This window comes from Lolium perenne, chromosome 7 (genome assembly GCF_019359855.2).
Source record: "Lolium perenne isolate Kyuss_39 chromosome 7, Kyuss_2.0, whole genome shotgun sequence".
Taxonomy (NCBI): Eukaryota; Viridiplantae; Streptophyta; class Magnoliopsida; order Poales; family Poaceae; genus Lolium; species Lolium perenne.
This window is the reverse complement of record NC_067250.2, coordinates 30,336,534-30,349,767: the sequence shown is the minus strand read 5'-3', so window position 1 is coordinate 30,349,767 and position 13,234 is coordinate 30,336,534.

Below are 13,234 nucleotides of genomic sequence, written 5' to 3'. Positions count from 1 at the left end.
TCTAGGTCATAGCTCTAGCCAGCTGCCCCGAGGGACAAGCTTGCGCGCCACGTCGCGGACACACGCCACACCCCTAGCGAGTGTATCTATGCAGCACTCTGTGGTGTACCCTTACCAATATAAAAGGAGACCCATGCTGCCTAGATGGGGTGGCTAAGAGGAGAAGGAACAAGCAGCTCCTTCTCTGGGAACATACACTGTATCGGTTGAGATCGACCATATAGAACATAGTTGCAATACTAAGGGTTTCACACATCACGGTCTGAACCTGGGTAAAAAAAACTTGTGTCTCTGTGATTGTGATCATCTTCTCGCCCTTTGAAAGGATGAGATGTCGCCTAGAGGGAGGGTGAATAGCCGTTTAAAAACTCTTACGGATTTGTCTTATAAGAATGCGGAATTAAACTAACGTTTAGTTTACAAGCACAACCCCTAAATATGCTAGGCTCAACTAAGTGCAACAACAATAACTAGAGCTAAGTAAGATAGGCACAATATGTATGAACAACAAGTGATAGCAAGGTATAATAGATACTTCAAGCTCGATGGCTATCACAAGGAAAGTAAGCTCGGGTATAGAAATAACCGAGGCACACGGAGACGAAGATGTATTCCCGTGTTCCCTTCCTTTGCAAGAAGGTACGTCACGTTTGGAGATGTGGATGTCCCACAAAGGATTCCCCAACGCCACGAAGGCTCACCATCTTCTTCGAGCCAAACCCACGAAGGATAATGGCCCTTTCCTTATGGTTAGCTTTTCCTCCACTCCGGAGATGGCAAGCTCCACAACCACTTCACAAGCTTCACGAAGGAGAAGCCCGTACCCCTTCACAATCTTCCACGAAGAGGTCACCGGGACACCAACCAAGCCAACTAGGAGGTCTCCCTCCAAGAGTAACAAGCTCACGGTCTCTCACTCGAACTAATCGTGGTGGAGAGCTCAACACTATGCAATGATGCAAAGCAAGAACACTAGAGGTGTTCAAATCCTTCACACTCAAATCCTACCAAAGCAACAAATAATAGGATGAGATTAGAGAGAAAGAACAAATAGGAAATAAACAAATGACTCCAAGATATAGATTCAAAGGGGTTCCCCTCACTTAGAGGAGAAATGGATTGGTGGGGATTATAGATCTAGATCTCCTCTCTTAGATCCCTCAAGAATGAGCAAGAATCATGGGGGGAATCAAGAGAGAGGGCAAGTTCTTCAAAGTCAACAATGGAGGAGAGAGAGTGGAAGAACTTTTCCAACCCAAGGTGGAAGAAGGCATATTTATAGTGATACGGGGCGACTTTCGGTCTTCACCGCATCATGTGCTTCATCGCCAAGACGGCACGTGAAGGTGAATCTTCTCCTTTACGCGTGCCTCAAATCGCCTATTTGGGACGATATACTACTTCATACTCCGTCATATCTTGATGATAGGAACTCGACGACAAGTATGGAGGGAAGAGAGGATGCCATGGAGACCCGAGGACGCAAGGCCGATATCACGGAGGCATGGAAGAGAAGAAGGAAAAGGAGGAGCTGGACACTCCAGGTCGGCACTGCCGCTGCACCATGGTCGGCACTGCCGCCCCCTCCGGCACTGCCGCTGCACCAAGGCCAGCACTGCCGCCCGACGCACCCCGACACTGCCGCCAAGCCACCAGCTCGACGCTCGCGCCGGCACTGCCGCCCGTGAAGGCCGGCACTGCCGCCCCCACAAGCCAACACTAAGTTTGGACCGTTCGTCTGCCCATCTATGGCCCTGGCTGTTTGTACCCAGTTACCAAAATGCCCCTCCTTAGTGGTTCCCTATAAATAGGCACCCACCCCCACCTTCATTAGGTTAGACTTGACTTGAGACGAATTGGCTTATGCCTCTATTATCCCTTAGTGGATTTGGGAAACTCCCACCTTAGATTACACATCTATTGTATCTCTCCGTGTTGAATCCTTGTGATCTTTTTGGTGACTTCTACCGATTGTTGGTCTTTTGCTTGCACTTCTATCAACCTTCTGGTCTTTTCACCCTTCTAGATCTCTCGGGTTAGATTTGTCGATCTCTTTGCGGGATTTCTACCGGAAGGTCTTTTCTCGCAACCTCTATCGAGTTGGTGGTTCGGGCCAACGAGGATAACCGATTTGTGTGTGTGGGTGTGTTTGTATCGTGTTCTTCGCGTTCATCCACTTCCCCGCGAACCCCCCTCCGCAATCACACTCACCCGGGTCAATTCGTGAGATCGGGCAACCCACACGGGCTTAGCCCGCATCATATGGTATCAGAGCCAGGTTGCCACGAATTTGACCCTCCAATTTCACCAATTTCGCCCAAAAAAATTCCCAAAACTTTTGCCCTAAAAAATAGCTCGAATTTGGATCTCAGAATTTGTTGCGTTTTTTGTGGTTTTGGTCCACAAATCTGTTGTCTTAGTGGTTGATCTACATCCTCTCCAATTTTCCCTGTCAAATTTCTTCTATATCTCCGCGAATCGACAAATTTGTGAGTCAATTTTCGCTGTTCTTCGTGTTCGTGCTCGAATTTTTGCTCCACCGGCAGTGCCGGCCAGATCACACCGGCACAGTCGGCCCGTCCAGCACGGCACTGCCGTTGGCCTTCCTCCGCTCGCCTCTGCTCACCTTGGACCGCCAGCAGGCAGCATCTCCCGCCTCCACCGTGCGCCCGACCTGTCTTTGCTCCGCTCGCCCTCAACCAACAGCAGGCCACCACCGCGCTGGCCCGTCAGGCCCCATCCGCAACTGGCAGCAGGCCGTACACCACCACACTCGCCCAGCAGCTCAGGCCGCCGCTCCTCCACAATCGCCCCTAGCCACTGCCGCGTCAGGCCACCTCCACATCCAAGCCACCACCAGCTTCCGCCCACTCCCTGCCGAGCTCCCGCACTTGGCCCTGCCCCGTGTTTCTTCTCTGCACCCCGCTGCAACACACACACAGGCGCACCAGCTCTCAATCAACCGAGCCCGGCACATTTGACGATTTTTGGAGCCCAACTTTTGACCGCTCATTTCGACAACTTTTCGGGCATTGACTTAATTTGCTCGGTTTCCGATTTGGAGTGTCTTTAGTCCGTGAAAACCACTTCCGCGCCTACATCAACACTGCGACGACGGCATCGGCACCCTGGATTCCGGCGCAACTTCGACACCACCTCGTCATCGCAAGTTCGTGTGCTTGACACCGCCTAACATCAATAGGTATAAATTGCATCCCCGTGTAGCCAAATCTTTCTTCCTTTGCGTACCTAACAAATTGAGAGTGGCTTTCGGAGTGTTGCGAAGCATTGCACAAGTGTCACGACCGTGAGAGGGTGTGTGTGCGCGTGTTGTGTTGAGCAAAGCTCCGAAGCAAGCTCGGTGAGAAAGATACACAAAAGAAGAAAAAGTGTGACATAGAGAAAAAGAAAGCTTCTAAGCATAGAAAAAGAAAAAAAAGAAAAAAATAGAAAAAGAGTGTGTGTCCACCGATACAAAGGAGTGCAAAGCTTGTAAGCACTAAGAGAGAAAAGAGAAGAGTATCATTTGAATCTTGTTGCTTCTCTCATATGCAATCGAGCTACGGTCTCTCTTGTGTTGGCGCGACACCGAGCTAATAGTCTTCGTTAGGACCATCTTGTTACGTGCTCACTTCCTTGGTCGCGCTAACCCCATTGCTCTTCCTTGTGTGTGTTTTCGTGTTTTCTTGGCATAGATCACCGCTTTTGACATTTGAGTTTGGATCTTACCCACAATTGAGCCAGCGCAACAGCGGTTTGAATTCTTTTATTTTCCTCTGCTATCACCAGTAATTCGGTCAGATTTGATCTGGCGAACGCGGTTTCGAGCGACACTTTGTAGTTTCCAACCACAGTTAAGGGTCCAGTAGGTGCCGACATCTTCATCTTGAGGTATGCGGTATGAGTTGAGGCCATGAATTTTGCCAGCGCTGGTCTCCCCAACAATGCGTGGTAGGGGCTGTCGAGATCAACCACTTCGAAAAGGATATTCTCAACGCGACAATTGTCACGGCCGCCGAACAGCATGTCGACCCGGACCTTTCCCATTGGCGAACATGACAGTCCCGGAACGATGCCATGGGAAGTCGTGTGGGTTGGATCCAGCATGTTTGATGTTATACCAAAAGTATGCATGGTGTGCCGGTACATGATGTTTATGCTGCTTCCGTTGTCCACCAACACCTTGCTGAACCAGACTCGCGACGATGGCCCATGCATGATTGGGTCCACCACCAGAGCATATCCGCCTGGATTCGGCATCACTTTTGGATGATCTTTGAACTACCAAGTCAGTTCCTGATCTGACCACAACATGTATTTTGGTATTGCCGGTATCACTGCGTTTACTTCCATGGAACGGCGATGAACACTTTGCCGGTCTATCGGCTTTGTTACGAACACAACACAACACAAATCCGGATCGTGGTAAACATTCCGGCCCAAAGGTGCCGGTGGTGGAGCTTGGTTATTACCTTGTGCCACCTGATGAACTTCTTGCTGCTGCGGCCGGTTTGGCTGAGCGTAAACCAGTTGCGCATTCGCCCCGGTAAGTGGTGGTGGTGGCGGCAGCTTTTCGAAACCTTGGTTTCTGACATCTTTCATCATGCCTCTCTGCATCAACCTCTTGGTCCAGGAGCAATCTTTCGTCAAGTGGTTCGCCGGCCTTGCCGGATTCGGCGTGTGCCAACGGCATGGTTGGTCCATAGCGGATTCCATGGTGTATTTTTCCTGATCTTGCCACGGTTTCTTCTCAACCCATTGTTTCTTAGGACCCGCCCACGGCTGCGATCCAGTTTTCTGTCTTTGGCTTTCGCCGGCACCGGAATTATCCTGCACCGCGGCCACTTGTTGCACTCCATACCTCTGATCCGGAAAGTCTTCCCTTCTTTTGTTGTGGTGATTGTTCCAGTATTGATCCTGGCGTGGTTGACTCTTTTGCACCGGTTCAGCTTGGACTGCCGGCTATATCGGATCTCCCAACGCGTAGCTATCAGCCACTCGGATCATCTCAGCCAAGGTGGTTGGCATGTTTCTCTGTAGCTTTTGCCACAGCGGCGAGCCTCTCCGGCATCCATTGCAGAACCAAGCAATAGCTTGCGCTTCTATCACGCCTTCGCAAGAATTTCATGTGGAGTTCCACCGGGTCAGATAATCCCGGTCTGTTTTCATTCTCGCGCTGCTGGCACAAGGCGAGCTGCTGCGGTGTGTTTGGCCTCCGGTATGTGATGCTGAAGTTGCTCACGAACACTTCCTCAAAGTCAAGCCAGCCATTTATGCTTCCCTTTGGCAAATTGTTAAGCCAAATGCGTGCCGGTCCTACCAGGAAGGATGGTATGATTCTCATGGCCCAACGTCGGTTTCCTCTGCCAGCTGCGGTTCCTCCACCTCCAGCGACGTACACCGCTATCACATAGTTCACGAGCCAATCTTCTGGCTTCGTGGTGCCATCATATGTTTTTGTGTCACGTGACAACTGAAATTTGCGCACTGGCGGTTCTTCTCTCATGATCCACGGGCCAAAGCATTTTGGACCCGGAGGACCCTCAACCTCGATCATTTCGGAAAGATATACCCTGTTGTAATATCCCAGGTATTGGGGTTACAAAAATAGAGGAAACAGATGTGTGCATTGCATTCATACATAGAAAATCTGGGGAATTTTCGCGCTTTAAAGTAAAACAGTCACAGTAACTGAAGTTTCACTTGACCTTGGTGGAATTGAAGTAGCTCATCAAGTCAAGCGCTATAAACCTCAATGTGATTTTGCTAAAACCTTGTTTTGGGTAGAGATGATTTGATCTAAGGGGTTAGATCAAATGGAACTAATAATCAACACAACAACACTTTACTCAATGATCAATTGCTTGATCTTATAAAAGATTATAATATGGTAATCCTTGTCATAACATATGAATACCAATACAATTGTAAATCAAGTAACAATAAAATGGAGAAACCATTTTTGACATATCTTTTCCATGTCCTAAGACTAATCCATGATCCTACCATGAAACCTCATGGTATTCATTCTACTTCCACATTGGAATTGTAACAAGGAGATCCATTCAAGAAGTATAAATTCTTCTCTACTATAAATAATTATACATCAAACCTAGAGAGGTGAGAGTTCAATATTATTTATCAGAAAAACAATAACAAACCTTGAGCTAAACCTTGGATATACATCCAAGTATTCTAATCGTCATCTTCAAGAGGAACCCTAAGTTAGTATTAAAGTCCTTCCCAAATAAGAGAGAGACCCATCATACCTATTCCAGCCTTACTTATTAAGCAATCAAGGACAACCTTTGAACTAAAGTATTAGGAGGTAAACCATTTCATCTTAGAGTGGTGAGATAACCAAATATCAGATAGAATAAGACCATAAACCCTAGAATGATCATTCCTATATAAGAGAGCTCAAGCTATGGAGTTACACTCAATATAGTTGAGGCAACACCTGGATTTGAGGGAGAGAACTATTCTTATAACCAGATGATTATATCATCATTGATTAGTAGAACCCTAACATAATATCTCAGGCATTCTCCTGGGATATAAATCTATAGAGACAACCATAGCCATGTCCACCCAAGAAACTATAAGAAAGATATTATACCCTAGTTGATCAAGACAACACTTGATCTTAGAAGTGAGAACCCTAATTCTTGAGAGATAACTTGGGAAGCCAAACCTTGATCATTATAAATTGAGTAATGATCATAAACCCTAAGAACTCTAGGTAAAGATATTAAGAACAAGATGATCATGCCTAATCCATGATCATGCTCTTGAGGTATGTGAGGATAAGTCAAACCCTACTAGGATAAGTAGATCTCATCCCCACATGAAATCATAGGGAGGTAACTTATAAACAACCCTAGGCTTAGATCCCAACCTTAACTTGTGAACCACTTGGTGATCACAAGTAGAATTCTACCACATCTACATTCCCCTTATTCTTCACCTAAGAAACATAAGAAAGCCTTAGAGTAAAACTCCATACATAATATGGTGAGAAACCATCTATTCATATGACCAAAGTTAACTATAAAAAGAACAATAACAACTTTAGTTAGTCTAACAATAGGTTAAGGGCATAATAGAAATCTATTGGTATAAGATAAAACCAATTCTCAAGTCTTTAGTAATTAAAGGAGAACAGAAACAATTAAGCAAGTAACCATATTACCTTGGTTAGGGGAGATTAAACCCTAGCAAACACAATATGGTGTTACCTCAATTCTACAACCCAGAAATATATCTCAAACCTAGTTGTGGATCACTTGGGTGATCACAACTAAAACCTAGGCCACAATTAAATTCCAAACCATGTTCCATTAGGTGAATATGCTTATAACCCTAGAATTGCTCACTAATTAAAATTTTATGCTTCAATTAAGGAACATAAGAAACACTTACTATTAAACCCTATAATTAAACCCATGTGTAGTTACCAACCACTTATCCCCATAAGTAAAAACCAACCTATGATAAGAATAATGTTCACCTTAGGGCATTCAAGATAGAATTAATATAATACTAGTAGCAAACATGGAATAGATTTAACCTAAGACTCAACTCTTTATTAATTAAATGGGCACATAAAATAATAGGCCAATGACAACATTCTCAAATCATAGAGCTAACTACGTGATTAAGAGCATTACCAAGACATGGTAATACTTCTGTTATGAAGAGGTCATCAATTTCAAACAACTTTAACAGAATGATTTTTCCACAAGGAAAAGGGAAATTAAAATAAGAATTGAAACCCATGCCTATTTGTTATTATGAACAAGCCACAACTATGCATTATCATCCAATATAAAATATTTGTTTCAAATCAAGAATGGTGTAATAGTCCTTGCACTACATCTCAATTCAATTAACATAACAACACCCCTGCAAATAAAATTTGAATCCAAATCAGATTCAAATAGAAAATATAAAACAGAAAATAGAAAAAGCAAAAAAGAGGAAAAATAGAGAGAAGCTCACCTGGCCACACAGCGCACCGTGCAGCCCGTGGCACAGCCCACCAGCAGCCCAACAAGCATCAGCCCAGCACAGCCCAGTCTGGCCCGAAATACCTCTTCGTCCAAAATATCACGAGGACGAGCTCGTCCTCATCTCTTCCTCGCGCAGGGAGGCCACCTCGACGTCGTGGCCAGCTTCTCCTCTCGCTGGCGTCCTCTCCTCGCTCGGCGACGTGACGAGGCGCGCATCCATCGCCTATAAAAGCTTCCGAACGAACCCTGGCCTCCGTTTCCTTCTTCCTCCGCTCGATTTCCTCCCCACACCGAACCCTGGCCGCACCGGTGACCTCAAGCGCCGCCGGTGGAGACCACCCCGAGCCTCGCCGTAGCTACCATTGGAACCGCCATGGTCGACTTGTTCATCCTGCAGGAGGAATCGGGCCGCCGTGACCGAAATCGGCGCCGACGACCTCAACTCCCCGACGGCCGGAGCTGGCAATTCCGGCGATGCCGACCTCCCCTTGCGCCACCGTCAAGCCCTTCGTGATCACGGTGAGCTGCTGATGCTCAAGAACCCCGTAGCTTCCTCTACTCCCCTGTGCATCGCCACCACGACGCATCTCTGCGTGAGCCGCCGCTCGGCATCACCGGCGGTGGAGCTCCGATGACCTTTCCGAGGGGGCGCCGCTACCTTCTGGTTCAGCGCGTCACCCTGAGTCGCGCCAGCACCCACGCAGCCCCGCGGGAGCGCTCTAGCTCCGGCGACCATCGCCACTGGCCGCCGGTGGAGGCTTTGGGTTGCCACCTCATCGCCACGGGGGCAGCCAACATGGTGACTGGCCCACCAGTCAGCCCCTGGGGGTACATCTGGCCGGGTGTGTTTAGTATTCTCTGTTTTAATTCAAATCCAAAAATCTCTGCAAATTCAGATAAATTTAGAAAATCCAAATTAAGTCAGAAAAATATAAATAAGATCTTAAAATTCTTATAAAAGAAAACTCTATTCAATAAAAGTATAAAATGAAATTTTTATTTTTAATAAAAATTTAATTGTTTAATACTTGTTATTTAAACTTTTAATTTTAATTCTAAATTCAATTAAAATTCAATAATTAGTAAAAAATTCATAAAATAAATAAAAACCAGTAAGTAAATAAGGAAAACATTAAAATTAATTTTCCTTTACTATTAACTTATTAAATCCTTATTAGGAGGATTAAAAACCCTATATAATAATTACCTTAATTATTAAATTGTTTAAAAATAATCAAATGCCAAATCCAATATTATTTTTATTTCCAAGTTACTAATAACTTCAACTTTACCATGAAGTTATTAATCATAGAACCATAGGGTAAATAGCAAACCCTAATTCCTTATGAAATGATGTTACAACCTTATCATTTCATGTGATTCCTAAAACCCTAATTCAAATAGGAATCCTAGCTCCATTAATACATGTGAACCTTAATTTGCTTCCAACCTCAACCCTAGGTTAGAACTTATAGGCATGGTACCTTCTTTTCAAACATTGAACAATATTAGCAACTAAATAATTGCCAGGACCACATAAAATGTAGAAGACCTATCACTAATATATGGGTATCCCATGTGTTCATCTTCATCAGACCTAGATGATCAAATGGGGCTGACCAGATGTAAACACCTAGCTCCAACCCTCAGAGACATTAACCTTACCTACCCATGCTTTGCATCACACCATTGTGATGAACCCTAATAGCAACCCTACCTATTATTTTGCATTACATACCATACTCCACTAAACCCTATTAATGTGAGATACTTAGGAACCATCCCATTTAAGGACCAACCATTCTTTATTTAGTGGATCAAATAGCAAACCCTAGACAACCTCAATCCTAATTGTAATACTTCATATTACTTAAGAAGTATGTTCTTCAAAAGTTATTCTTTTGAAATGAATTAGGAGTAGCCATCAACCCCGCTTATAAGAACCTATAAACCTTAGCCAGCTATCACTAGCAAGATAAACCAATCTTGATAGCACCCATGTGTAATTAATTGCTTAGGATACCTAGGCGTAACTCCACCTGGTATTGATGAATCCAACCTTGTTAGGATCCATCTAATATCTACTCCAGAGTCAATTGAAACCATAGTTAACTATAGAACCCACCAACCTATTTATCATACTTGTTCTTTATCAAAGAACATGTTCTTCAAAAGTTATTCTTTTAAAGTATATGATAATCAATCATTAACCATGCCATATAGTACTAAAACTGACAACTGTTCTTTACATGTTAACATTATACCAATTATCATTCTTCGTGTGCTCAATTGATTACTGTGCTTTATTATCTACCTGTTCATGATACCAAGTAATCACACCTGAATAAGAAACTTGTATGTGAATCACTCTAAAAGTACAACACACCCTAAACCAATCATTACAACTCACTGATCTTAAATCATCGGGATTAGGTCACGCTTAGAACGATTGCATCTCATTCTTATGCATTATTGCATCCTTGCCAATCTTTTAAACATCGTCCTTACCGGTGATGATGCTATTTCAGAATTTGGAGTTATTGCGTATCGAAGACCTTGCGTGCATAATCTTGCAGTCAAGAAAGGCAAGTTCATCACTTGCTCATGTCATTTGAATATCTTTATCAAATTACTTGCAAAGTACTATGATTATCACTATTGCATAAAAACCAAAACCACTACTTTCATAACTATGAATATGACTATGTGGTGGGCAATGGAACCATGGATTGTGTTGATATGGTGGAGGTTCCATTGCAAGGGTTTATATCCATCTAGGATTAAACAACAAATGTCGCCAGTGATTCTTGTGCCGTAATACCCGTGTTAACCATAAGATCCGGAGTGGGACGGAGTAGTCAAAAGTGTTTCCACCTCTCGTTCATCAACGGATGCGCTTTACCGTAGACACTTGTATCTGTCAGGGCAAGCGGTAGGCTGGGGAAGCCTTAAGTCCCCACGGCATAGTCCGTAGACACTTGTCACTCGAAGAACAAGCGGTAGGCTGGGGAAGCCTTAAGTCCCCACGGTATTGCGGTCTATGATGGGTTGCAGCTACCGGCGTAGGAGTGTATGGTAGAGCCCAGCACTGTCGTCGTGGTCGGGGTCCACCCTGAAATCTACTGGAATAATGGGACCGGCATGGACCCAGGGTCGGGGCATGCAACAACGGGTGGGTGTTCGAGGTAGCGGAGGAACATGATTGGCTAGACCTTATACCGGGCCTCACACCATAGGAAGTGTGGACGGGTTGCGCGCCCGGTTGGCACCAAGGTTAAGATCTCTTATGGGTAAAGCAACACACCTCTGCAGAGTGTAAAGAACCGTGACCTGTCACTCCCTGTTCCAGGATATGGAACTGCGAACGCGGCCGGAAAGGAGCTCCATGAAGTTCTAGTAAACCGGTGAAGGCTGACGGACATAGTTCTTCTGAATAAAAGCAACCTTTTGAAGAAATGGTTATGAAAACCTGCATTGGTATTAGACTTTCTGGTCTAATGCTGTAGCTAGTGCATTAAACACCTCTTTCCTATAATGAACTTGTTGAGTACGCTCGTACTCATCCCACTCTTAAATCCCCTGCTTAGATATGGAGGCATCGAAGGAGGATCTACAGTGCAACTCGAAGTCCGAGGAGTCAACAACTACTTCACGAGACAGGACCCTGTCGGAGGAGTCAGATACCACATCCAACAAGGAGAAAACCTAGTTTAGCCATAGAAGGGAACTAGCTTCCTAAACCTAGCTCCTATTTAGCTAGAATCTATTCTTAGCCTCTGTAGTTAGTGCAATACTCTACAAATAGAGTTCGTGTTAGGATTAGACTACGAGTCGTTCTTCTGGAGTTTAATTGCAGTTTTACCTCATTGTAAAGTAGGAGGCTGTGAAGATCTTATGTAACAGAGTCGATGTTGTAATTCTATAGACATGCCTTGGACCCGCATATGTTTCTGTTGTACCACTCTGAGCGATATAATACCAGTGGAACGGTGTTTCATTGGTGTTATATCAGACTTGCAAACTACACCATGCAGTGGTATGCCGGCTCACCACACCTGTCCAGCATGTGCCTCACATCCCGGTCTGGCAAACATCTTTCTCCAACACGTTCCCCCAATGGGTTCCGGTAAGCTCTTTCCATTCCGGAATCGGCTTCATCGTAACGTTCCGGTACCACGGCCTTTCCTTGCCGGTACCTTGGTGGAGGCATTTCCTCCTCAGCATAAGCTGCTCTTGCCGCTCGATAATTTTGCTCGGTTTCTCCTTTACCGGCATGAGCGTTTCCGGCGTAGCCATTCCCGGCATAGCCACGACCTGCCCCTTGGCTTTTTCTACCGGCATCGTGTTACCAGGCTTGTTGTTTTCCGGCCAGAACCGGGTCGTACACAGTCATCTGCTGTGCATTCACATCATTTTCTCTTCTGTCAGGATGGGGGACGATGCCTACCCATGTGACTTGCTTCCGACATTTCTTGCCGAACGAACCGATTTTGACGCTAGAGCCGCTTTGTTGATACGAGCCAGCTCAGCGTTTTGTGCCTCGATCATATCAAGCAATTATCTTACTCGATCTTGCTGTTTTGCCAAAGCCTCACCTGAAAGTGAGTCACACATCTCTACTGCAGCCCTAACAGCTTTTATTGTTTTATCCGGACTGATGTACTTAGGTTTATCCACCATGCTCAAAGATATCGACGCACTCTTACCGGAAAGAACATCCCGGCGCAGATCATGCTCTAGGTTGCGACCCTTAAGCCGGTTTCCCGCTACTCTAGCATGGTTCGCGCTAACAGAAGCAAAGCCATGGGCAGCGTTATACTCACGTAGGGTTAGGTTGAGCTCTTGTCGGGCCTTGACGATGTTTACCGCGCCGGAGAGCAACTTCTGCCGCTACGCCTCCAGTTCGGCTTGAGCTGCAGCGGGGTCGATGTTCTGCGCGATGGGTGTAGCCAACACGCTCATGGACGCTTGGAGAGGTGTCTCCGGTGGCGCGGTAGATGTTCCGGTGACGACCTCGTCGCGCTCGGTCGGTGGTTTTGTCGTGCGTGTGGGCTTGGTCTGCCCAGCGCCTTCCACAGCAGCTTCTTTGCCGCCGCCTCCTGCGGCAGCCATCAGCACCTCCACGCTGTCAGCGGTGCGGTCGGAGCGCGACCCGCGAGCTGGTGAAGACCTTGGAGGATCCGGCGCCACCAGCACCGGCGAGGGGTACTGGCGCTCCCTCA